Source organism: Lagopus leucura, unplaced genomic scaffold (assembly GCF_019238085.1).
Source record: "Lagopus leucura isolate 7727_CA_CO unplaced genomic scaffold, USGS_WTPT01 Super-Scaffold_100159, whole genome shotgun sequence".
Taxonomy (NCBI): Eukaryota; Metazoa; Chordata; class Aves; order Galliformes; family Phasianidae; genus Lagopus; species Lagopus leucura.
In genome coordinates, this window is record NW_024962335.1 from 19,847,454 (window position 1) to 19,873,435 (window position 25,982).

The 25,982-nt window shown below is 38.6% G+C and overlaps 1 protein-coding gene and 1 long non-coding RNA gene across 6 annotated transcripts in view; one reads left to right on the plus strand and one right to left on the minus strand.

Annotated features, from left to right (window-relative positions):
- CHRM2 (cholinergic receptor muscarinic 2) overlaps positions 1–24,460 on the minus strand; it is a 97,359-nt gene extending 72,899 nt beyond the window's left edge. For 2 of the 4 annotated variants that reach the window (XM_042890000.1, XM_042889999.1), the window contains exon 1: positions 24,206–24,459. The gene's annotated coding sequence lies outside the window, so the exon portion shown is untranslated. Of the gene's footprint in view, positions 1–24,205 lie in introns of all 4 variants that reach the window. The other 2 variants (XM_042890003.1, XM_042890004.1) reach the window with 2 other exon arrangements.
- Positions 22,923–25,982, plus strand: part of LOC122190194 — a 7,161-nt gene continuing 4,101 nt past the window's right edge. For both annotated transcript variants that reach the window (XR_006182084.1, XR_006182085.1), the window contains exon 1: positions 22,923–23,963. This is a non-coding gene — a long non-coding RNA (uncharacterized LOC122190194). The remainder of the gene's footprint in view (positions 23,964–25,982) is intronic.

Genomic DNA, 25,982 nt, shown 5'->3' on the forward strand with positions numbered 1-25,982 from the left:
CTCATAAAACCAAGCAGCTATATGGCAGCACTGTGATAGAAAACGAGAAAAAGGAAGTGTGAAATAATTTTATCTGGGCTGAAATGTATAATAAAAACTACTTCATTTTGAAACATTTGCTCATCAGATGTATCCATAGAAAAAAAGAGAACTTGGCTCTTAAAGAGTACTAGGTAGAGCAGTATTCTAAAATACTATCAGCTAAATGTCATCCACAGGAAAATCAGAGGCTTCAGCTACTAGAGAGAGGAATTTGGTTGGAAAGAAGAGAATACTTCTTTTTATCTAAGAGACAATCTTGCCCCAGACCATGGGTTGTCACTTCATTTAGGGATTTAAATCAGAAAAAAAAAAACCAAACAGAACTCCTACCAGTTTTATCAGTGTATATTGAAAACAAGTAGCTTGTCAGGGATCAGTTAAAATGCCTGACTCTTTTATGAGTTTAGTTTCTGCTGTGAGAAACATGGATCAAGATCAAGATCTTGATCAAGAGGCATCAAGGTGCATTCTTGTGTCCCTGGCATTTTCATGTCTTTCACATTAGGATTTTTTAGTCTTCACCAGTTCAGTCCTCACTCTGCTAGTCATTAACTGAATACAATTTATTATAATATGGAAAAATTTCTAGCATGACACAGGCCATTTTATTTACTAAAATTCTGAATAGCCACGTGGTATTTTAATGAACTGTGATTCATTTGTTACACTATCAAAAACTTCGTCCTGACAGAAGCAACTCTTTTTCATAAAACTGCTATGGGAATACTGACTGTGTTTAGGTAGGATGTACATGCATATGTGTACAGGATCGTTTTTCACAGTAATATAACAGTGGAATAAGATCAGACAGGGTTTCCACAAGGATTCAGACCTGCTAAAAATTCACTGCATCTTCTATGGAAAGATATGATCTTGGTTGGAGAGAAAGAGACTTTAATTTAATTTAATTAATGGTATTGGATTTTTTTTCTTATGCTTCTTTTGAAGTTGAAATATTGTTTATTACTATTACTGTTGTTGTTTATCTATCTATCTATCTATCTATCTATCTATCTATTTATTTATTTGTTTTGCTTTTTATAGAGGAAAAAGACATGATGCCTGAAAGAAATTGGTGAAAGCGATAGGAAGGCGAGAGAATATATCTCTGTCTCTTTTGTCCCAGCCTTGTGAATTTCCTGTTTAGCCAAGATTAGGAAATAAGTTAATTTGCAGGAAGGCATGCTGCTTCACCAGTGTCTGAAATCTCCTGAAGTCTCTAAGTATGCTATATATCATTTCTGACAGGTGGCAAAAAAAAAAAAAAAACAGAAATAGAGGGTACCATCTTAACTAGGAGAAAAATAATATACCAAGGGACAGTAGTAGAAACAATATGCAGCTTACTACAGAATGCATGGAATGAAAAATGGATGTGTAGAATATGATCTTTTTCCTCATTAGTGGTACTAGACACACTAAATAGAAAAGGAAACATGTAAATGGAAATTTGCTCTTTCAAATAATCTCCAGCAAGATAGGCTCATTTAGTGCTGTTATTGTTTGGAGCCTTAATTGAAAATCTAACTTGGGTTTGACATGTTTTTCTTTTAGTTTTCCTATTTTGTAATAATTTTGTCTAATGATAAAAGTAAAGATAGGCAGAAAAACTTTGTAATTAGAGGATAAACAGATTAAAATGGAGAAAAATAAAATGCATTAGAGGACTGATGTGTTGCAGGACAAAAAAGCAAAAAGTAAAAGAAAAAAATTAAAAACAATTCTGGAAGAAGAAACAGTCAATTACTTTTTGTACCCAGAAAATGATTATTCTTCCTTCCAGTTGAAATATTATTTTAAGATAACTAATTTTCCTCATGGAAACTGGATTTCCACTCTAACTAATGAAACTTTCAAGGAATATAGTGCTTTTGGAACATGCTGCTGTGCATAAGTAATTGGGTAGAATGGCCTGGAAACATGTATGATAGCACCAATAAACTTTGTAAACAGCTAAGCTTGGTTTTCACTAACATAAAAGTGAGAGCAGAGGTTCACTATTTCTAACACTATGATGTTAGTTCCTAGAAATGCATTGCAGAGTTAGTTAATATTTTGCATCTTGATACGAAACGGGTAAAAGATAGCAAACAATCTCAAGGTAATTATCTGGAATTAAAAACAAAACAAAACAAAACAAAACAAAAAAACTTCTGAAGTATTTTGGTTATCCTAGTTCCTGAAAAATGAAAAAAGAAGGATGTAAAAGAAACAGAAGACAGATATGTAAGAGAGGAAAGAATAAAACTAAAGAAGGCAACCTCTAGTATAACCTGTGTAGCACATGCAGTCTGCAACCCAGACATAATGTGAACTAGTTGAGAGAAAGAAAAGACAGGAAGTCAGCTGAAGAGGGAATGACTGGCACCTAAACAGAGCTTAATAGGCAAATCAGAGGCTGGCCCAAAGCACTTGATCCATTCCCAATATATGAGCATAGCTTACTAAAATCATTTGTTTTCCACACACCCAGTTTTCCTGTGTTTTGTTGGAGCAACACAGTGGCTATGTCAAATTGTGTCTTCTTAATACATTCTTTACTCTTTAAAACAGATTCTCTATGAAGGAATCATTTTGATGTTTCTACTTATTTTCCCATACATTTTTGCATAAAACAAAATATGATGTGCTAGTTTTTCATTACAGTTCAGAACAGAGTGGTGTAGCTAATTCAGTTAGGATCAGAATTAAAAAATAGTGTAAGATAGATTACTTTTATGGAAGTACAAATTTTATACATATATGTATGGGTGACCTACAGATCTTATAATGATTTTCCTTCAACTAGGACCAGAAAATAGATTTTGAAACTAAGCTATTTCTTGAAGAAGGAGTGTTGATAGTTTCAGGGTCTCTTCCTTCCATCTGTTTCCCACCTGCTCTTCCAGAGCTGGTGAGTTAGTAAAAACACACACACAAGCAACTACATAAATAGTATATAATCCTTCTCACATCATAGGGATTTCTTTGAATGTCTATCCAAAGTAGCGCTCTCTCACTATTAATGTCTCCAACTCTGTGCTTGGTCCTATCTTTTGCAAAGGCAAAAAAATATGCTCACACTGGCCATAACCAGCAGTTCCTTTTCTTTTCATCATTTCTCCCTGAGAATTAGTCAAAATACCACTTTGCAGTACAGCAGCACTGTTGTCTCCTCTTTGTACTTTCATGCTCACGACCAGGTGAACACGTCCCACAGGTTGAAACCTGCCCATATACTCCTATTAGTTTTAATGCAAATGATGGCTTGTCAAACTTCTCTTTCTGCCTATATTTGCAGGTCAAGCTGTCCAAAATACATCTCTAACTGAAGTCCTATTGTAGAAGGTAGCCCGAGCATGTTATTTAAGCTCAGTAGTTTATAAGCAGGAAAACATGCTAGTGTTCACAGAGAAAGGGAAAACATTGTAAGAAAGTAACAACTCCAGATCTCTGGCACTTGACCCTGTCCAGTCCTATCTGGTCAGATAAACTGAACCAGGAGATGTTCTGAAAAAGATTATCCCACAGTACCATTGCTTGATAGACAAAGGCCTTTGATACAGGCCATCAGAAACATCCTCCACAAGTACTTACATCTTGTGTTGTTATTAGAAAATTGATCAACTGCTCAATAGGGAAAAAAAGGAATAGGGGTTACTGTCAAACACATATACTCGTCTTTCCCAACCACATGAACTGCACTATGGAAGACTAAAAAAAATATTTATGTTCAAAGTTAAACATGCAATTTTCAAGTTCAGGAAGTATTGCTTTAGCAAGTCAGTCCAGTACTTTCTAGATAATTCCCACATTGGGCTATTCACACAAGCACATACACAAAAGGAAATTACCTATTGCATTGGAAATTAAACTCCAAATGTAAATTAATTCAGACAAATAAAATGAGTGTTTTAGTCATCAGTGTATAAGGGTTTTGGATCATAATCTTATTCTTTTATGGGCTATATCATAGTACTAATGAACACATTTTAAAAACTTACCACTACTAATAAAACACCTATGACCTTATTATCTTCTGTCTTTCTTCTACTCATTTGATCTTGCAATGTCTTTGTTGTCTACACATACAGCTAGTATGTTTTTGAGCTGACAGTAATTTCTCAAAATGATGTTAAGAATATTAGCATTATTTTTAAAATGTTAAGAAAGTAGAGAAATTAAAATCAGCTGTGGTGAGAAGGCAAAGAATGAGAGAAAACATTGTTTTCAATTTGTAATTAAAATATGATTTTTTAAAATCAAGACAGTTATTTTCTACTGCAATTTTTTAACTAACAGAAAATGAAATATATTATTGAGAAGTCTTTAAAAATAAATTAAGGAACAGCTTTTCTGTGTTTCTGCATTGTCACCATTTATTGTTTATTAATACAAATAAATAAGTTATTGGCTGTTTAATTTTTATCTTCCTCTTCTCTGAAGTGTTGTCTAGTGTTTATATATAAAAAATTGATATATCTGAAAGGAAATAAAGCCTCTCTGCTTTAAAACTCTTCCTTTCATTAGAAACAGCAATAATTCTATATGCATACAATAATAAGTAAGTGCAATGTATAAAGAAAAACTATGACTGAAAAAGGAGACAGGCTGTTTAAAAAGGAGTGAATTTGAAGTGAGAATCTCCTTACCACTGTGGCATTAGTGTAGAGACTTCAAAATGAATCAGGGAGTAAAAAGAGAAAGGGATAAAAATGAACAAAAGTGATAAAACATAACTAGAAATCTGGAGAGTCGACAATGATAAGCATAGCTTATATTTCACTTTTTATTTCCATGGAGAGAGTGAGAACGCATCTCATACATTATGTACACAAAGCCTGGTGATTTTTTTTTTACTGCCATTGATTGTTGCCATGAGCTCTGAGGTTAGAAGGATCCATTCAGGACAGCTACCCAGTCAATGCCATATTGTCCTGAAGTAACACTGTATCATTGCCTTAAAACATCACAATTAGACTGTTTTTGTCTCATTCAACCTCCCCTTTTTTTTTTTTGTAATACCAAATCAACATTTCTCTTTGAAGACTAGCTATGGAGTAAATACCCTGAGTGGGTATTTACATACCCACATACTCCCTGGCTAGTAGGGCCACAGGGTAAAACTTCAGAATCCTTGCAAGCCAGTAGCTTGTCTGTTCGTTACAAATCTTTACAGTGAACTGATACTAAATACTAGTTGATTTTCTCATGTTTATGCATGTAAACTAAGATTATGTATTTTCTACAAGTTTCTGTACAACGTCATTTGCAGCCTTCCTCCACAAAAGAGCACTGAGTTATCCCCTTGCCATTTGGATAGCCATTGTTAATAAAAAGAAGTTCCATTCCCAGGTATGGTGTCCAATTTTGCAGTCACTGCTTAAAATGCTTAAGCAAACTCCTGCAGGTCTTCTGCTGACATTCATGGAACTCTTGTGAGAGGAATGGTAAAAATTGTCAGCAGGAGAAAAATAGCCACTGTATTTCAGGATAAGGATGTTGAAGCTGCTCTAAAGACTATAGCTACTCAATAAGTATAACCAGAAGCATTTTGTACTTTTCAGAGCAGAGGGGGAATGAACTTTCACACTAATTTGTGAGCTATACTGCAAATGTTGTTACAGTTATCACCACATGCAGATTCTAAATAACATGTACAAGTATAACGTGCTAGCTGTACAAGCAGCAGGTCTAACAGTTATAACTTTTACTAGTAAGTAGATCAAATATTGTTTTGCACATAAGTATTAAGATGGAAAAAAATCTTTTTTTTTTTTTTTTTTTAACACCAGAATGGCAGTATGGAGATCTGCTCTCTTACAAAATAAAGAGGAAGAAGTCACCAAGGAAGGCACCATTAAAAAAACAAACAAACAAACCCTTTTTGCTCCAGGTATTTTGTTATTGCTCTCTTGAAATCTGAAATATAACAATATGTTGTTGAAATCTCTCAGCCACAAAAAAGTAACAAGAATATTAGGGGAAAAAAAGGGTTTTTTTTAACTTCTATGTCAGTTGATGAAAGATAGCTTTTAAACATTCAGAACTGCAATGTTTGGACCACACATATGATTTTCTATTGTGTCAAAATCTGACAGAATAAAGAAGCAGTTTACTCTCAGATCTCGCTGCATGGAAGAACACACCAGAGTTTATCCTGCTTTTTGGAGCACTTGAGTTTGTTCCCATCCCCACAAGTGTCAGTAAGAGCTCCTGTGCAGCCCTCAACCTTTCAATAGCTGATTTACAGTAAAGATACCACTACTATAAAATTATATTTCATTTGAAAAATGCAAGGAACTGTAAATGTTAAATGCAAGTACAGTGAGGAGATTTATTAAGGAAGTGGATAGGAGGTATTTGTTTCAGATCAAGCTCTGCAGTCAGGAACTGGAAAATAAAACCAGCCTGTGACAGGCAATAACCTGTTCTGATGACACAATGGCCCTCGTAATGAAGCTACAATCATTCTTCTGATGTCCCACAGTCATGTTTCTTTCTTTTCCCTCTTGAGGAGCTGGCAATTCCAATCTATTTTAATTTTCCTGATTCTAGGCTTTGATTTATGCTGCTTTAGCCATTGTTCATCCTGTCAGCTAAGGATTTCAGGCGGAGAGAGAAACAGGACTGACATGAGGGTGTATAAGAAGAAGGATATGAGAGATTAAACAATTCTGATAGGTAACAGTTTAGCCTGTAAGGCTCTGCAATTCTACATAATATTTCTCTTTCAGTCCCAACTGACATGAACTAGTACTATTTCTAATGAAATGTTGTTATTATTACTAATAATTATGGCTATTAATTATTAAATCTTCATAGAAAATTATGGTCCTATATGTAGAGTATGGTGCTGAATTTAGAGTTGGGACATCTGGGCTTTGATCCATGTGGCATAAACGTGAGACCAGACAGTACACATTTTTTCTTCCTCATGTTCTTTGATACAGAGAAATAAATTTTGATAATATCTACTTTGCAAATAAAGAATAGACAGTTTAAAAGTGATGCCTTGATTAGAATTTCCATAACTGTGATAGCTGAGAATCTCTTCTGTCAATTTACAGGTCAGTAGTGGCCCATGTGTATCCCATGCTCCTTTTGGTCATTCATTTATAAGTCTGAGACATTTTTAAAGCACATGTATTCATGCAGACAGAGATCATTGATGCCCTTATCTGTGAGTGCAGTATTTTTACATGCTGACATACAGTAATTATTTATATTTCGTACTTCAAGGGAAAATCAAGAGCTTTGACCATTAATCAGCTGTCTTAAGTGTAAGGATACCTATTTGAACTCTGTCTTGGTAATTAGTGTAAAGCCAGGCACATAGGTGCCAATACCAGCAGCAATTTTATCACAGGGTGCATAACAATTAGTATATCTGGAGGTGAAACTTATTTCCTTGTGGCTGACCAATGCTTTGTAAAAAAGCATAATTTGTTTTATTCAGTAACTGCACATAAATTCCATCTGACAACAGAAAAGTTGCTGAGTAAAATATTCCCTGTGCACATTTTCAAACGTACATCCTGCATTTTCAGTACATGTGAACAAATGTTATGTTTGAGAGAAGTGCTAAAAAACGTGGATAGGATAGATCACAAAAGATAGATCAGTCTTTGCTCAGACTGGATTCTGATTCATTCCATCAGTGTTTTGTACCAGATTTGAGAACCTGCACTCACAGGACATGACAATTGATTTGGCAAATGTTTCTGGACATTTCTTCAATAATATGCACTACTCAATGTGAATAAAAGAACAGTAGCATCTGGCCTGCAATGAGCCAAAGAGACAGCAGGTGTACATAAAAAGTGATGCTAAAACAGCAGAAATGCCATAAGACTGTAGTTCCTCTTGCTCACATTCCAAATCCAAAGCATTCAGGAAAGAGAGTAATGGAGCCGACAGATGCTTACGTGGAAGAAACCATGAGACAGAAACTAATGTCCTAAGGAAGCAAGGCCTGGGGATCAGACATACTGCCTTAAAATTGTACATAGGATTGGATTTCTGGAGAAGGCTGCACCTGCAGTCAGCATGGAGCAGCTTCTTTCCAATGTGATGGCAGTCCTTGTGCAAGCAATGAAAATATCTCCAAAAATAATTTCTAGTACTGTCCACAATTGCTCAAGAGACAGACACAAGCTACACCTGCCTGCGCTTGCTTTGATTTATTCTTTACAAAAAGGTGTGCATGATGTGAAATAATACTTCTTTAGCCTTGAACTTTTGTAACATACCAGCATTATGTACAGAGATAATTGAACCAAAGATCCTGTTCCAAGTCATCATCAAGAACAAGCTGAGATATGGAGTGAACCATCAGAGGTTCATAACAATTGTCTGATTTAGGAAAAGGGAAAATAAACATAGCCCCTGCTGAAGAGCCCATTTCTCTGGTGTTTGTTTTTTTTTTCCCTTTCTTCAAGAACTTTCTGGTCTGATATCTGTTCTCTCAAATGTGCCACACTTATGCCTTTTCCATTTTCTGGCCAGCTTATCTGTCCCACCATCTAGAGCACCTTTGGCCTTTCCTTATAAATTCCAAATCATTAAAATTAAAGGTGGGAAAATATGTCACATGAGTTAAGTAAACACAAAGATACTAAATTCTCAGCGCTGAACACAAAATACTTAACAGAATCTCTTGATCTTGATATGCTCTTCAATCTATTAATCAGACTTCTAAATTTAGCACACTTGCAGATGGACAGTTCAAAAATATGCATTGGACTAATTATTGACAATTAACAAATTGTTCAGCATTGTTTTATACTTTTTTTTTTTTTTTTTTTTTTTTTTTCCTGTGATCTGACAACAAAAGAGACCATGAGCTGTTTGATGATAGCAGGGTCCGGTTATCACTTAGCACTGAGGTAATGGCTGTTCTCAGAAAAGCTTTTCTGTTTTGCAGTTAAAAAAAAATTCCTCCATCTTTCAGGTTAATGGGAATCTATCATTTATGCCATTTTCCCACGTAGAAGCCTACCAATTATGTCCCTATAAAAAACATTTATTTTGACACTACATTCCATCATACCAAGCCTGATCAAATTAGTTGCTTGCAAACAAATTTCTTCACTGCAGATCCAAAGAATCACAGAAATATTGTGGTTGGAAGGTACCTCTGGAGATCATCTGGTCCAGCATCCTGCTAAAGCTGATCACCTAGAGTAAGGCTGTGCAGGAAAGCTTGTGTTGTACTCACAACAATCCATTGTGAGCACTTAGTATAAAAAGCAAGCCTGACATAGAGGTTTCCACTGATTCTCGGTGCATCCAAACCTGAACAGTAAAAAAGTCTCTCTCTAAGCTTCAGAAAGTGTAAATAGTTCATGAAAGATGGATTATTGTGGAAATAGCAAATGTGCAATTTTTATTTTCCCAAATGTATCACTTTCATGGAGGAAAGCCACTGAATGACGGAGGGTGATGAAGGCTCAGGCTGGTGCCCAAATATGTGAAGCGATGGTCTGTGAGGCCACTGACGAAGGGGCTGTGACATCAGTGAGAGATGACTGTGATCTCATTAACCTTCGCTATATAAATTTGGTCACCAACAGAGTTCAGAGTGGGGTTGTGCCTGGACTCTCGTTGATCATATATGCAGGGCTTGGATAACTGAACGAGCACTTAGTTGGGTTGTGCTGTGGGGCTGCTGGCAGAAGATCTCAGTGCCCATTCCACAGCATCACCAGTGTTTCCCTTGCCCTGCCTGGCTCAGTTGCCTGAATCTGAATGCACTTGTAGCAGCAAGATGAGTGGTATGGGAGCCCCAAGAATGGTTGTCAAGGAGAAAACAGTTCCTCAGAGGGTGACTGGGATTTTCAGGTTTCTCATGAGCCACTGACTGAAGGATTTAAACAACAGATGATGCCATTTGTCTGGGTTGTCCCTTTTCAAATAATGATGAGAAGTTCATGCTGAAAGGAAGAGGTGCATGGAAGAGAAAGCAGTAAAAAAGAAAGTAAGAACCTGAATGAAGAATAATACTCTGTTTTCAGATTCATTCTGAATGGAGAAGAAAATTTAAACAAAGATTGAAATACAATAAAGAAATCTTAAGACAGAAACTTTCAGCACAGCCCTGCTGAAAAAGACCTGGAAGTACTGATGGATGGCAAGCCGGAAATGAGACAGCAATGTGCCCTCACAACCCACAGGACACATCCTGGGCTGTGTCAAAAGAAGCATCACCAGCAGGGTGAGGGAGGTGATCCTGCCCCTCTGCTCTGCACTGGTGAGACACACCTGGAGTACTGCATTCCAATGTGAAGTCACAGGAGAGACATAGAACTATTGGAGTGTGTCCAGAGAGAGGTCACAGAAATGGTGAAATACCACCCCAGTGAGACAGTCTGAGAGAGCTGGGACTGTTCAGCCTAGAGAAGAGAAGGCTGTAAGGAGCCCTGATAGTGGCCTTTTGATATCTAAAGGGGAGATATAGAAAAGAAGGGAACAGACTTTTTAGCAGAGTCTGTTGTGATAGAACAGGAGGAAATGACTTCAAGCTTAAAGAGAGAAGATTTAGGTCAGACATTAAAAAAATGTCTTTTACAGTGAGGTTGGAGGGGCACTGAAACAGGTTGCTCAGAGATACAGTTGATGTCCTGTTCCTTTCAAGGCAAGGCCGGATCAGGTCCTGGGTAACCTGATATAACTGAGGTGTTCATTGCAGAGGAATTGGACGAGAAGACCTTTAAAGGTTCCTTCCAACTCTAAGGAGTCTATAATTCTGTGTTCAGATCATACTGGAGCAACTGAGTGCAGATGGTCTCCTGATGAGAAGTTGTCTTGTTTTAACACCTCTCTTCTCCCTCCTTTCGTGTACCTCTTCTAAACCCATTGAGACCCAGCTTGCCAAGCCCTGCTATCAGAGGAAACATGTTGCCAACTGACAAGAACTGGATTAGACTCCTGAGGCTGCACTTTAAGCGCCCAGAGGGGTTCAATCCAGAGCAACAGGAGGTCTGCACTCAGGATGCGCGTTAATCCTCTCAGATCATGGCAGGGAAGTTCGGGTTATGCAAAAGATAACAGTCTTTAAAGTGGTCTTGCCTGCATGCACAAGATGAAGGTATGCACTCTTTTAGTATCCATAACGCAGTGAAATTAGAGTGGAATGTGTACACTCTGAATATCTGCCCTACACATGCCTATGGTTGATCATTGCAGCAGAGTAGAACGGGTTAAACCAGGATGCAGGAGGGAGTTGGCATGACGACTGTAGAAGTCTTCTATGTGGCCTGTACAATAACTAATCATTACGTAGTAAAGGGTAATAATTATTTCTTAATGCTGCACTGCAGGATCTAGCTTCATAGCAGAGAGCAGTCTGCTGAAGGGATGAGATGCTTGCAAATGCAACAAAAATGAATAAATTGGTGCAATTCCTATCACAGAAGTCCCAATGGACCTGCAAAATAGTAAAAATGCTTCATCTTTATTTAATTACTGTCTTTTTTTCTTACTGTGTGCTCAGATACAAAAATTTCTTCCTTCCTGGCTGTTGTGCTTTTTGTTTTTTTCTTGGTTTCTGAAGCAGTAAGATGTAATGCACTGAACGCTGATACTGAGCTCTTGTGAAATAAACATATAATAATTTAAAGAACACAAACAAACAACAATAACAACAAAAACAAGAGTGTATTCCTGTGTTTTCCTCTTTGTTTTCGTTCCTGCACTAAAAACATTGTCATATGGTTAGTAAGCAATCCCTATGACAGCCACATTTGCCCTTGAGGGAAAGGGATAAAGAAGATTTTGTGGTTGTTCTATCTACCATAACTGAACACACAATCAGGAATTTTTAGCACTCCCTCTTCATCAACACAGCATCTAAAAAATTCAGGAAATGCATTTCTCTTTTGCTGTTGGTATGTTCTTTCCTATCATTCTTAGCACAGAATCATTACATCTTCAACTGGTCTTGTTTGCCAAACTGCAGAGAATGTTGGGCAACACAGGAAGGTAAGCTTTCCCTTTTTCCCTTCTATCTCCTTTCCTTCTGTAAAGACTATCTCAACATCACTTGTGCAAACTAGTTATACTATGAGGGAATTTATCATATGCTGACCTGCACTGTATATTGGCTTGTACTATTGATTTGATTTATAAACATATTGATGAGTATTTTGAGGAAATCACCAAACTGAAATGGGTCAGAAAAGATTTAAAAAAAATCAACTTGGGTGATAGATTAAGGACACAGTTAACTTTCAGACAGGAAAGGTTGCTCAGTAATGTTAGATTGCTAGAAAGTGTTTTCCCCAACCAGGCCTGGAAAAAAAAGGATGCATATCCTCAGGCCTAGCTTCTTTCCTTTGTCTTTTGTTTCCTTTTTTTCAGAATGATGTGGAGAATGCCACTGAAATATTCATCCAGAGAAAAATTCCAGCTCACTGCAGCTTGCCATAGTGCTACATGTTTTCTAGCTATAAAGTTGCCCATGAGCTTCTAAAACTCTCAAAAACTTCCTCCAGAAGATAATGCAATGCTAACTTGTGTGGTGTGGGCCTGGCTCTCCTTTGCCTTCAGTGTTTCTCAGTCATCTCTATGTATATATAACAGCTTTGAAACACAGCTCAAACAGAGCTACAGTATTTTATAGTCTTGTGGGCAGCAAGGAAATAAATTCAATTCCAGAATGGAACCAAGCCCACAATTTTCTTAAGAGATTTATTTTGTTTTGCTTGTTAAAGATTTTGGCTTAAAGTTAAAAATATTGTACCTGAACTTGGATTTCTAAAGCTATAGCCAAAACCACACAGTAACAGCTTGATTTTCAAGCTAGTAAAGCACACAGAAATAATTTTTGCAGTTGTTCAATGACAAATGTGGGGGCCTAAGCTATTATGAGCTTAGAAATCTAATTTTAACCCTGCTGTTGTGTGGTTTTCTTCATAAACAGAAATCTTGGCTTCTCTGCCCATTTCAAAGCTGTTCAGCTCACCTTTAATTTCATGCCTTTAAATTGCAGTATGGAGCAATCCCACGTAGGTGAAAGAGCAGTGTTTTCATTCCCATAGAACCATGACAATAGTTACAAAACTCTAACCTACAGTTTTGCAGTCAAGCCCTGACCTATCGTTTTCAGATATAAAAGACATCGGTAAAGGAGAGATCATCTTCAGGAAGAACCTCCTTTAATTTTATATTCTGTGATCTTTGTGATTTTTTTTTTTTTTTTACTCATTAAAAAACGATTGTTTAAATTTTGATAAAGCATGCAAAATGATGCAGAGTTTTGAGAAGGCTGATTTTGGATCTTTCAAGTGAAAAATAACAGGAAGAAATTATTTCTCCTTTGGCATTTGGGAGTCATTACCTCTTCTCTAATGAAGTAAAAAACTATATTCATGCAACAACCGAAGGAGGCACTCTCCTATTATGTATAAATGGATGCAAAAGTTTCTATGCTTATCACTTCCTTTATTATTTTTTGGTGTGTGAAAAGCTGTTTGTTCCAGATTATTTACTGGAAACAGAAAAGTGATTGAGAAAAGAGATTATTAGCAGAGCTGTAACACATTTTCCCTTTGCTAACCCACTGTTCCCCCATAAAAGGCAATCTGTGTAAAGGAAACACAAAGACATTAAGCTGAAAGAATTGAGTCTGCAAGAAATTGATCTCAGTCTGTTATATCAGAGTTACAGAGAACGGGGCAGGAAAGCACATTCTGTAACTAGCATTCAGATCTGCCTGGAAACCACATGTATATTAAAATTATCCAACTGTTACAATGGACAAATAAATAAGTCTTTGAATTTATTTGTAAGAGGTATTGCTAGGGATCCAGGGGTTAATTAAAATAATCTTCAGTGCGTCCTGTGTTTGTTTTGATAAGTGCCTAGCCAAGAAAGGCAATAAATTTTCTAGTGAATAGCACAAGTAAAACAGTTAGAGAATCTCTATCGTGAAAACTTGAAGTGATTCTTTGAATGCGAGAGCAGCTGTCACTAAGCCATCTTTCTTGCTGTCCTCTCTAAAAAGTGGCCAGCAGCAAAGAACTCACGAAAAGAAAAAGCAGAGTGGAACCTTTATTGGGTTGAAACAAATTGTGATCCTGTAGGTTTATTTGCATCACAAAGCAGTTGATAATGTAGGTGTGTTTTTCAGTATTCTGTTTTATCACTTTTTCACTCATTTATACTTTTGAAATCTGTAAAATAATATAGGATGAAAAATACCACAGCTCAATCACGCTGATTTTTAAACTCACACCTGTTAAGTTTGACCTGAGAGTTCTGGGTCTTGTATTGTGAAAGAGCTTTAATAGTCCCTTACTCATCTTCTCTATTTATATATATATATATGTGTATATATATTTTTATATATATATGTATATATATATATATATATATAATATATATATGGGCGCTTTTTTTTTTTTTTTTTTTCCACTTTACTGAATTGCATTGCAAAATGAATAATAACACTGAAATACTCCTTGCAGGGAAATGTTTCTGATGTCAAAATCTTTCAGTAAAGATCTCTACATTTACTCCCAGTGGATAAGATTGTGAAAATGGCTTGAAGACATCAAACAGATGTTTTAAACGAGAATTTAGCAGTGAGCTCTTCATATGTTCTTTCCTGCCAGTGACAGCTAAGTATAGTGGCCATCATAAATGCAAAAAGCGGAAGGGTAACTAGTGTTACCTTCCTCATTATCTACATTTCCTTAAACTTAGGAGCCTTTTATGTTTGGTTAAAGGAAGAAACTTTAGAACTAATGTGCCCTGTTCATATCTTCACTGACAGGGGTCGAGGTCAAGTATGAGAAGTCATGGAATTTCCAGGTTAAATATAGCACTTTGTTTGGTGATGGTCTCTCTTCATGTCACTCATATTCTGACAGCTTTCATCAGCTGAGAATTCACTGTTAGAAAAGTAAAATTAGTGTGGGTGAAAGATACCAGCAACAGATCAGGAAATCACTTTTCAGCTTAGTCTCAGCATGGAAAAGCAAATAGCAGAGAAGACATCTAACTAAAATCTAACTAACTAACTCTACTAAAATCTAATATTCCCTTGCCACTGAAATTTGGGAATAAAACTCATCAACCCAAATGGCAGGTTAGAAAGCTGACATTACTTTATTGCAACACTGGGTGCATGGGGAATCACCCTTTCCAGCAAGTACACCCACAATTGAAAGCATACAGATGTCATACATTTTAACATATGAATATTCGTACAATTTCTATGAAGTTCATTCCTATCCCTAGGATTGCTGTACATTTTGAAATTTCGTACTACTCACATGCTGTGTTAATCTAAGGTTCTGGTGTGGGGTCTTTGGTGGTTTTAACCAAGCAAAAGCTCATGTGTTACATAAGCCAGGTCCCATATATGCTCAGAAACTTATTCACAAAAAAATATGACTGTGGGCTATGCTTTTAATTGGCACTTTGACTTTGTTTTGTCACCCATTATCAACTCGCTCAGGATGCAGTTTGCCTCTTGTTCAAAGCTGGTGGAGTGCTTGTTCTCTGCTTTTTAGACTCCAGCTGTCGTTATCTAGGAACAAAAACTTTCCCAAGTCTCTGCTGAGGTGTTTGAATTAATTAAACAGCCCTGAAGTTATGGACAGGTATTGCCCTCATCATTCATGTTGAACAGTTCCATAGTTCAGTGAGGGTCACATTTTCCATATTCTTACTCCAAAGCAAGACCCTCTTTGAGTTGGCTAGCACCAGCTCTCATCTTCCTTCATATTCCACACATATGTTAATTCGCAGTCATGTCATTCTATGTACAAAATGTAGTAAACTGGATTGTCCACCATGACAGAATACTGTTAGAAACATAGAACAGTGAGAGTTGATACAAACATTTTAATACATCGTATGACCTAGACAAGAACTGAAATGTGTAGAACTGCTCTCAGTCTACCACACTGATGAAGATGAAAGTTTTCAGTGACCTTAGGTAGAGGAGAAAAGTGTAATCCTTCTGTCCATACGCATACGTTGCTCAGTCTATTTGTCCTGTCAGAAAGTTCAACAACTCTATTTTATGTCAGGAATGTATGTTGGGCTAAGAGGTATAAGAAGAACCAACAGGTGCATATTGCTTTTGTGAAAAACTCTGTTGCAGTATGTGATCGAAATGAGATAATTGCCTTGTTATCCTCAGCAATTTTACTCCTACTTAGCATCAACTACGTTGAAAACACTCAAAACTGAGCAAAGCCCCTGATCCAGATCCTTCACATTCAGTCTCTCTCTCTTTTTCTCTTCCTATTCTCTTCCACTAACACAACCATAAAATTGAACTTGTTATTTTATCCTTTCCTTCTCATCAAGATCTGGAGAGATTAGGGTATTCAGGGTGTTTTTATTGTAAAGATTCTCAACATTTTATTTTGTCCTCTGTTCTGACAAGAAACTTTTCAGGTAATCAGCTCCTGTAAGTTCAACTTTCTAACATCTCAGCGTAAAAAATGTGGATGTTGTGTTTCTCCTCCAATTTTCATGAACTAGTACCATACAGCCTAACCTCCATACCTGACTGCAGCAAGTCTTACAACACTGTCATGAGACCAATAAGACCTATTTTTCCCACTGCAGGAAGATGAGACAAAGCCTACACAAAGTAAGAGTTGATTTTAGGGTACCCCCCAAACAGAACATGAGAACAGGCTTTGTGGCAGTTCACAGAAACATGTCAAAGCTCAGGCAGTTAGACTATGATATACTTGATCTCAGTCCAGTGTGCTATGCTTAAATTTTCATTTTAAAAAGTGTAAAATATCTTTTTTTAAAAAATTAAATTTTGATGCCTGTACAAGGTATTATCACACTTTCTCAAGGAAATGTCTGGGATATGTATGGAGAGAAATCAAAGAGGCAACTAAGTCTAATAAAGTAGTAATCATGAATGACTTCACTCACTTGTACATTGGTAGGTCAACTGGTACAAATAGATTAGAAAAAAAATCTGTAGGTGATTTCTAGAATAACTGAAGTATATAATAGTAAATATTCTTAGTTTAGTCTTAAGTAACTGGAGAAATGATATAGTCAGGCCACCAAATAGTAATGAACTAATTAGTATATTAAGAGTGAAATTAAAGCTGATTATATTTAGTTAATGGCTTAAAAAAGCACAGAAGGCAAAAAGAAAATAGAGAGAAAAGAAAAAGACAGAAGAAAAGTAAGGAAAAGTAAAATCTGTGGTTTCAAATCAGAGATATTAACAACTTGTTTCTGATTCAAGGAAGTCATGCAGAAAGCAAACTGAAAGACAAGAGAGGGAAAAAATATTTTTGTGAAGTGTTTAGATCCACGGTGTTGTTTGAACCAAACAAATAGCTTTACTTTGGCTCTAGTGGAGTCCCCAGATAAGAAAGAGAGAGAAATTATAATGAAAAATGAATAAAATGTCATCTACAAGTAAAGAGGTCTAAGGATGCATTGACAAAAGTTAGCAGAGGGGGGAGACTGCAGGACTTTTTTGAAGGATCTTAAATTCACTGTGTTTTTGAGGAAGTCAGTGGGCTCTATTGGTCATTCAGGAGATAATGGGAAAAAATAATGGTCAAAAAGACATTACAGAATTTCTAAATGATCTGTTGGGATATAAGCTGCCACACCAACAGTGCTGTGCAAGTATGCTTCCTTGACCTTTTTTTTTTTTTTTCAAGACAAGAAAGGACATGAGTTGTCAGAATGTGAAATGTTGAAAGGGGAACAAACTGATAAACTAAACAGCAGCATGCCACAAGGATCTCATGGTTATATATGTGAAGGTTTGGAAGGCATTTGAAAATGAAGTGGATGAGCTGATAGCAAAAGTATGCAAGCTGTCCTTGAAGTAAGATATACTACAGAAGGATTAAAGTGTAACAACTGCCATACCTATCTTTAGGACGAGAGATCCTAGGTATTATGTAATGAAAAGTCTTATTTCAATTCCAGGTAGATTTACTGAAACTAACAAAAACTGGAATTACATACAGGGGAGAAAAATATCAGCTTGTTTCCAATAGGAGTCTACATCTTCTGTATATTCTTTGAAATATCGAGTGAACAGACAAGGAAATATAACCTAATAAATACATATATATGTGAATATTTATCTTCTTAAATTATTTGAGAATTTTTGAAGAAATAAAGTCATTATAAAGTTAGTTGTTTATTATTACAACTTAGAAGCCATCTAGGAGAGAGAAAGGAAAAATTACATATGAATTATAATTTTTCACTCCAAAAGATTTTAGAAGATGGGCTGTCCATGGTTCTGTATCAAGTATATCATGTTTATTGAAACAGTTGCTGTTAGAAAATGTAAGGACTGGAGCATTTCAGAGTCTGAGCAAGAGAAGAAAAGAGCTACAAGGTTCGTGGCTGAGAAAATTAATGGCACTTAAACAATGAACTGAGTTGTCCGATTGGCATTTTCACATTGTATAACAGAAAGATAATGATAGCACTGAAGGACAACTAATTTAAATAGATCAAAATTTATTTGGAGTGTGATTTTCCCAAGAAAGTATGTAATTAACCTACTGAACTCACTCCTGCATGCTATCACTGAGGTAGCAAGCTTACTGAGAGGTAAAACTGTATTAGCTGTTTATCTGTTTGGCGAGAATATCTGCAGTTTGTCTAGAACTAGTAGAGATTTCCATTTGTTTGGGAATGTGGGTATCAGTTTTCATTTGGAAGTGGTTTCTGAGCAGCAAGCAACTGCAAATTGGTAGGTATTAAGAAAGCATTTAACTTAAGGACAGCAAATTTATCTAGGATGGCATATTCTGCACCCTCCTCTGAAACATGTGGTAAAGGGCATTGATAGAGACGTAATACTGGACAAGACAAAACACATACCTGATCCAACACTGCAACAATTATATTCTAATATTCTAATAAAGTTGTTTAACTGAATGATTGAAGGTTTTTTTTTTTTTATTAGAATAAAAATGAGTAATGATAACAAATAACACAATTCCATTAATTATTCATGCTAATGTTCATGAAAATTTTGAGATGTATGAATATTTTCATGAATAAATCATTGGCTACCCATTTGTACAGAATGACCCCAGAACTCATAGTGGAATGAGCCTGTGCCATTATTCATGAAAAAAATTGTGAATCATTTTCAATATATGACCCCTCTAGTTTCTAATTGACTAAATATGAGATAGATGAGTATAAAATAGACTTCAGTCTATTTATTATTGCAGTGCTAAGGGAAAATTTCTCAGGTAACTATGAAAGTGCAACTGCTGACTACAACAGAAACTCATTTCTTATGGATAAATTGTCTATGTTATTTTCTTCCAGGCAGGAATGAATTCTAAATATGAAGGGACTGATCTTTGTAGTTTGCAGATCACAGCAAGAGAGCTTTATAAGTTCAAACTACCTAAGCCAGAGAAATTAGGAAGATAATTATTTTACATGACTAAGTTTATTTTATCTCCTTGGTTTCCAAACTAATTTTTGCAATGATTTAGAAGAAAGATCTCTCTCAAAACAAACAAGGAGAGAAAAATCCCACACCTACCCACAGTGTGTTCAGTGCTTTTTAAGAGGGTGAGGAAAACCTTGGGAGATGCTGGTTTACATCAATTCTCACCTCTCTGTGTCGTGGCTCATATTAGAGATCTACATTGCCAACATTTTCAGAGGTGTTCCACCCATTCCCAGTGTCCATTATCACATTGCATTTCCCTTTCAGGCAGAGTCTGACAACTCACAGCCATTGCATGAACAGCTGTCAAAACATTGGCATATTCTAATTACAACACTTACTATGTTTCTATGAAAGTTAAATCCTGAGCTCTATTGCACTAGCATAAAACAAAAGTAATTAGAACTAAGGCATTCACCTTTGATTTGCAAGAGTATAAACGTGATCAGAATATAGCCCAATGAATCGAACAAGGGAGTCAAACAAGACACCAGAAAGCCCAGGATCTTAGGAGCTTCTTGTCAAAAGGAAAACAGGCAAAAAAGGCACTCAGCTAACCAGCTGGCCCAAAGAGATGATACGCTTCATTCTGTCATGATCATTTTCTTAAACATGAATACACGAAGCACATGAACTGCTGAAATCCCACTGTGTATTTAAGTTTCAACGGCAGGCATTCTTTAGGAAGTGCTTGATGGAAATGAGATAAAACTCACCTCACTCTTAAAATCGTGTTATATGAGAGATGTCTCTTTGAAACATCTGCTGATACATATCTTTCTGCACAGGGAGTAGACAGCGTTAGATACAGGTAATGATACAGCTTTAAAGTTAAAATAATCAGCAGCTCCACAGACTAAAAGCATTTAAGCGGTAACAAGCTCTGGGGTCATGGGAGAAAAATGCAGCCTTTTAATACAATTTCAGGGATGCTCTCATCTTTTAATTCTGCAGTTTGTTTAGGGAGATGTAGAAAGTCAGTGAGATAAGTGAATAAGCAATCCTCATTCTGTTTAATATGGAATGGGAATGCAGCCTACTAGGCACAAGAGATTGGCGTTCAGCTAGTGGGACGAGGACACGCAAGTAGATAACTCCCAGCTTGTCTTGGGCAGGTTGAACTCAGGAAATGCTATGGAGATCCTGGCAAATCTGAACACTGTCAAAATACAGGAACTGCTGAAGACAAGGAGGAGGGTGCTAATTGTCTCATTTAGTGACAGCTACTTTTTGTAGTTCTCTGTGCTTGGTCCTCTTCACAGCTTGGTTTCTAGAGAAGGGATCTGGACTCAGATTTAACAGGGCTTGAAATGCTACCATCCAGTGTAAGCATTTTTAAGGCTACAAGCATTTGTGAAAAAGTTATCCCTGTCATTCATATGAGATGGATTTAAGCCCCTTCAGCTTTTCTTAGAATGATTACTGTTACTCACTCATCCACCTATCCAAAGAGCCCATACAAGGTCAGGGCAGCACTTTCACAAGTGAGTAATCCTTTTCCATGCCTTCAAATTTCCAACCATTAGCTGCAAGTTGCTGCAAGCTGTGAAGATCAAACTCAGAATAGTCCAAAATATGGGAATTAATGGTTCTGGCCCTAATTTCTTACTATCAAATCCTCTATAGTTTAACCCTCCCCCTGGAACCTTCAGTGTTAGGCTAGACATGACAGAACCAGGATCAGTTGTACCCCAACCTGCCTTTTTATTTTTGTAGGTTGGGATTTAGAAGATGGAATGGAAGGCATGGAATGGAAATAGACACTGCTTGAAATGCCCTTATTTTGTATCATTTCTTTTTCTCTATTCTCTATGTTGTTTTGTTTTTTTGTTTTTTGTTTTTTGTTTTTTGTTTTTTTTTTTTTTTACCAGGTTTTGCATCCCCTGTGTCTGAGGATGGTCTTCTTTGCCTGCCTCTGGCACTAGAGGGCGCAGAAATCTGGACTTTGAACTGGAAATCCAAATCTCCTCCGATCCCTGATTTCCTTTAAATCACACTCAACTTTCAAAGAAGTTTTGATTTCAGAGGGAGGGAATCTACTTCATTATTACTGGTTTGTGTGCATTTCCCATGTTGCATCGCTATGGAAACAGGACAAGAACATAACTCTTTTGCATGTAGGTCATGACATTACTGGAGCAGAGGAAGCCTGGGTGAATAGGTGAGTGGGTTACAGAAGCAAAATGGGGCAGAGTAATTATCTGGGACATCTGAAACAGTGGGGGATTTCACAGTAGATCACCTCGCAAGACTATTGAATTAGAGACCTGATGGGTGAAGGATCCAAGCATGTGGAGCAACTGAGAGCCATGAAACGTACACAGAGACGCTGCTCAGGGGTGGAAAAAACATCTAAATGATAGTGGTGCATGCAGGCAAAAGCAAGCAAACACACAAGCAAACAAACAAAGCACACTTTCATTCATAGATGCAGTTATTCAGCGGTGGCTGGTTTTCCTCTTTCTGCAACTTGGCCTCCTTCTGAGGCAGTGACATGGAACAGCATGACTGCCACCTCTTCTATCTCCTCAGGACGCTTCTGACCATGGGCAATTCAGATCTCCCCAAGCTCTGGCCAAGTTCAGAGTTACAAGTGATTCTGTAGTTTCCTAAGATCTTGGTTTTGGATCGGAGAAGATTGTGACCTTTTCTTTTTATTATTTCTCTCTCCCTCCGAAATAACTGGAGTAGGACTAGCCCAGATCACCTTCCCATGTATGAAACCCTTTTTCCTGGTGGACTACACTGCAGAAATCACTGAGCACTTTGAGCTGGCACAGAGAGGGCAGCTCAGCAGGACGCAGGCTTGACAAGCTGGCAAACCTATGTTACGACTTCTCACTCTCCAGATGCAAAAGCAAACAGGGTTGCTTTTGCAATCCAGAGGTCCTGCAAAGGGGAAGCTCAACCAAAGTTACAATCAAAAAGCCTAAAGGAGAGAGAGCAGACTCTGCACAGCATAACACGGTTTATAGACGAGTCATTGAAAACGGCTGGTGTCATAAACTATGTAATTGAGGCTGGCATGTATTTAGACAGAGCTGAGATTGCAGGCAATGCAATACCATAAAAGCAGACAGAGTGCCTAGTCCTCTATTAACCTTCCTCATTGACAATCTCTTAAAAAACAAAAAACAAAAAACTGCTAAAACTCACTGTCAAGCAAAGGCTGGCCCCTCTTTTTTATTTACTCTCATCTTTTTCTCTAACGCAAAGGAAAGATGTGCAAACACGCTGTTTAACACATAAGTGGGGAGAAGTACTTCTCTGGCTGAATTTGCAGCAAGAAATACCCCTCTCCCCACCCTCCTGTTCCAGTTAAAGAAAAAAAGAGATTGCCTAAAGGAACCTCAAGCACTTGAGAAAAATATGGACAAAAAGTTTTTCTTGAGTGTGGGGAAAGTCCCTTGGCCATTCTCCACCGAAGGGGAGGAAGGATCACCCGAGGCTCCTGTGAAGGACCTACATGCCTGGCGGCCCTGCGGGACCCCAGGTGAACTGCAGCCTCCCCCGCTGAGAGTGAAGGAACGCTTGCAAGAAACTCGCCAGTGGGGCAGGGCAGCACTTTGGCCCTCCAGAGCCCCGGAAATGGCTGGACTTTGGGGTGAGGAGGGGGGGTAACCTAGACACGGCTCCCGGGGCAGTCCGGGAGGCATTCTTGTTCCCGCTGCCTGTGCAGCTCCCTCTCGAGGCTCTCTGCTCCCGACCGCATGCACCCCAGAAGGAGCCCGGAGAAGCAGCCGGGACCGGCTCAGCCCTCCCAGGAAGGTCAGTCGAGCCGTGGTAGCGGGTAGAGCTGAGCCCGACCCTGGAGCATCCTCACCTCCTCCCCCGCATCCACCACGGACCGGACCCCGGGGACACCGACCCAGAGAAGGGAGATCGGAACCGAGGAAGCCCCCTGCCTTCCTCACCTCTGGTGGCACCCCACGTTCGGAAACCCCCCTCCCCCTCCCAGAGACCTGAAGCCGCGGGGATGGGCGCTGACCCTGAACAGATGTACAGTCCTTAGGAGGGGTGCTGAGGGAGAGGAACCGCGTTGTCACTACAGAAGCCTCCTTTTCCTATTGCCCCGTCTCCATCTCTGCCCTCCCCACTCCTAGAGCAGGCTCCGCTCCCAGCTCCTGAGGACATTTTGCAGGAGTCACCGGCAAATATGTCACAGGAAGATTTGGGAAGAGTAGCCCGGGAGATGTTCCTGCGTCGGAACGCAGCATTTGCACTATTAAAACAAAAACAAACAAACAAAAAAACCCAACTTGAGGAGCGCTTGGTAAATGTGAAGATTTCCCTAAATCAGGTTACCGCGTCTCTCCTTCCTGTCTGTACCATTTAGCCTCGGATCCGGGATGAGTATCACAGCTGTAACTCAGCAGAGGAAAGCTCTGCTGGGGCTTTGCCTTCTCTCCTCTCTCTCCCAGCCCCCGATGACAGCACCGCGATGGACCCTTTCAGCAAAAGTTTCCCCATGTTTTGCTCTGCTCCTTCTATCAGGAAGCAAAACGTAAGCTCGTTTCTTGGACATTATTTTCTTGGCGGGAGCTTTCTTATGACAGCAGCAGATGAAACTGTAGGTGCGGCGAGGAAGGGGAGGAGGTTAGAAGGCGAGAAAGAGAAGGTTGGGGGGGAAAGAAGACTAAAATAAAGACCTAAAGAACAAGAAAAAAGGAAGAGGAAGGGAAAAAAAAAAAGAGAGAGAGAGAGAGAGAGACAGGAAACGTCAATGAAATAGCGAAGGTTTCCTACCTGTGATCCAATCACCAGAAGTTGCATCCCATCCCGCGGCAAGCGGCTCTTTCCGAGAGGCGGCTGCGGAGTGGCCCCGGCTCCGGCGGCAGAGGCACGCGAGCTGCGCGCATCAGCGCCCGCAGGCAGCCGCTTTATCTTTCTCTTCCATATCTTCCAAGAGGAGGGGGAGGGGATTGGAGGGGGGGGGGAAAGACAGATTACTTGGTGCCGTGATAATGAGGGGAAAGAATAACAGTTGGGAAGCATTAAACGAGAGGTGGCATTGTCCGGGTTGATGGAGTTTTTGTCTCTCCCTCGCTCGCTCTCTCCCTCCCACATGCGCAGGCACACACACACACACACACACACACGCACACACACCGCACTCTCTCCGTGGCACTGGCCCTTGGGAGTCTGCTCCAGCTCAGCCAAGTTCAGCTTTTAAATACATATATATATATGTATGCACATACACACACACACACATATATATACGTAGAGCTATCAAACCTAGCTTAAAGGTTCAGACAAAACTGGTGAATTTAAAAATAGTGGATACTGGGACTCGTAAGTGAGCCGATGGTAATTCCTATTTCCCCCAGCACTCCTAAGGAAATGAGGACAAGCTGCCACCTTCATGAGGGTTGGCAGCAAGGAGGGGATCAGGGCGCCCAGGTGAGCATCTCACAGTGCTGGTAGCTGTGTGTCTGTGGGTCCGGGTGCTGCGTGCTGTGTGTGGGTGTGCAAGAGCCAAGTGGGCTCGATTAGCTGCAATGGGCAGGCAATTTCTGCAGAGAACATTTACAATTTTCTTTCAATATGACAGGATTAGTTGCTGTTGAGGGCTCTCCTCCAATAAGATCAGCACTGCTTTCTGATTTGGTGGCTTTGCTGAATAGAAATTACTGATTCTTGTTATCTCTCAACACACTCTCCCCTCTTCCTCATCAGGCACTCCCCTCTTCTTCATCAGAAGTCTTTATCTACAATTTGCACATCTGAACTGATTTTTTTCTGTTGTTATCTCTTCCCCATTTTTCAGCTCAAAACTCCCCACTTTATTTCTGTTTGTTTTTTTTTTTTTTTTCTTTTCTTTTTTTTTTTTTTCTTTTTCTTTTTTTTTTTTTTTTTGCCATTCTGTGATAGCTCTAAGTCTCAATTGGTATATGGGAGGAGAAAGAGAGAAAGAGATCTGAGTTTTAGATTATTGCAACCACTGGAGTCTTTGTGCGCTGTGGGGAAAATGTGCTAAATCCAGTTTAGTTTTTTAAACTGATTATTGTGTTGAAATATTCATGGGATGTTGCTTCCCCAGCACAATGACAAACCAATTAGGGGAAAGAGATACATTTTGTGAACAACAATTAATTCTCCTTGGGTGTAAAGCACTCCCTTTTAATTAATAGTCATTAGGCTGAGGAGTATTTACTTTGCTTAAGGGAACTTGCAGGTTCCATGGAAATAATCTAGATCTAAATATCTTCAAGTCTGTCTCGTCTTTGATCTGGATCAGAATGGATTTGTCGGCTGGTTTTTCTTCCCTAAGAGTCAGAGCTGCTGGGGTGGCAAACAGAAGAAGGGAGTTCACCTGATCTATAGCACGAAGAGTGAGAGGGCAGAGGTGAAGAACAAAGAGGAGAGGGGAGCACTCTGTGAAGGTGGTCCCAGCTTCTGCTTGAGTGCTGTGTGCACAGCCTTCTACACCCCAGCTCCTTTCTTGAAGGACCACTGGATGTACTGCCCACTAACTCCTCTCCTCTCCTCTCCTCTCCTCTCCTCTCCTCTCCTCTCCTCT